Below are 2,177 nucleotides of genomic sequence, written 5' to 3'. Positions count from 1 at the left end.
GATATTTTCCTTTTGCTTGTGCGTGGTAGGGATTTTCCGGCGGATAAGTATGTGATGATTTGGCGAATACATTTGTTACAGTGGATTATCAAGTTAATTGGTTTTCAATTTTGATACATTCCCTATGATTATGAGAGGAATAGAATAAGTAATATATATATATATATATATATATATATATATATATATATATATATATGATAAATTTTGCACATTTTTACGTGTTTTTCATATTCAAATAAGCCATATATATTTTGATATATTAATGTCTGGATTCTCTTAACGACCTCGGGATCAGAGCCCCAGGCGAAATCTCACAAAGACAAGAGCTTGGCTCCGGCCGGGAATCGAACCCTGGTCGGCAAGCTTATATAGACAGTGACTAACCCATTTGGCCGAATGGGTTAGTCACTGTCTATATAAGCTTGCCGACCAGGGTTCGATTCCCGGCCGGAGCCAAGCTCTTGTCTTTGTGAGATTTCGCCTGGGGCTCTGATCCCGAGGTCGTTAAGAGAATCCAGACATTAATATATCAAAATATATATGGCTTATTTGAATATATATATATATATATATATATATATATATATATATATATATATATATATATATATGTATGTATGTGTATATACACACAGACACACACACACACACATATATATATATATATATATATATATATATATATATATATATATATATATATATATATATATGTATATGTATATCTATGTGTATATATAATATGTATATGTATATATATGTAAATACATATGTATATGTATGTATATATACATACACATATATATATATATATATATATATATATATATATATATATATATATATAATCACTGTCCAGTCCAAATATTATAAAAGAAACTATTTTTTGTCTGACTATAGAAGTCAATACCTTTAGTTTTCATAGTTGACATTTTGCATAATGATAACATTTCAAACTAACAATTGGCTTAATAGTTGAAATGTTTTAGAGTTCTCTTGCTTGAGGGTACACTTGACTACACTATTCTATCTTACTTCTCTTCCTCCTGTTTTCTTTAATAGTTTATATAGGAGATATTTATCTCAATATTGTTACTGTTCTTAAAATATTTTAATTTTACTTGTTTCCTTTCCTCGATGGCCTTTTTTTTCCCTGTTGGAGCCCTTGGGTTTATAGCATCCTGCTTTTCCAACTAGGGTTGTAGCTTAGCAAATAATAATAATTATAATAATAATAATGATATAACAATTGAAAGAATTTTGTATAAGTAATTATTTTCTTTCAATATTTCCTGTACCATGAAAATTTTCGAATTTGAATTATATACCATAATTTTGAATTTGAATTATACACCGTAGTTTTGAATTTGAATTAGACACCATCATTTTGAATTTTGAATTATACACCATAATTTTGAAATTGAATTATACACCATAATTTTGAATTTGAATATACACCATAATTTTTAATTATACACCATCATTTTGAATTTGAATTATACACCATCATTTTGAATTTGAATTATACACCATCATTTTGTATTTGACTTAAACACTATCATTTTGAAATTGAATTATACACCATAATTTTGAATTTGAATCATACACCATCAGTTTGAATTTGAATTATACACTAACTTTGAACTTGAATTATACGCCATAATTTTGAATTTGAATTATACACTGTCGTTTTGAATTTGAAATTTACACCATCATTTGGAATTTGAATTATTCACCATTATTTAGAATTTGAATTATTCACCATTTTGAATTTGAATTATACACCATAATTTTGAGTTGGAATTATACACCATTATTTTGAATTTGAATTATACACCATCATTTGAATTATACACCATCATTTTGAATTTGAATTATACACCATCATTTTGAATTTGAATTATTCACCATCATTTTGAATTTGAATTATACACCATAATTTTGAGTTATACACCATTATTTTGAATTTGAATTATACACCATCATTTGAATTATACACCATCATTTTGAATTTGAATTATACACCATCATTTTTAATTTGAATTATTCACCATCATTTTGAATTTGAATTATACACCATAATTTTGAGTTATACACCATAATTTTGAGTTTGAATTATACACCATAATTTTGAATTTGAAATATACACCATAATTTTGAATTTGAATTATACA

The sequence above is a fragment of the Palaemon carinicauda genome, chromosome 39, assembly GCF_036898095.1.
Source record: "Palaemon carinicauda isolate YSFRI2023 chromosome 39, ASM3689809v2, whole genome shotgun sequence".
In the NCBI taxonomy this organism is placed as follows: domain Eukaryota; kingdom Metazoa; phylum Arthropoda; class Malacostraca; order Decapoda; family Palaemonidae; genus Palaemon; species Palaemon carinicauda.
Note: the sequence above shows the minus strand (reverse complement) of the source record.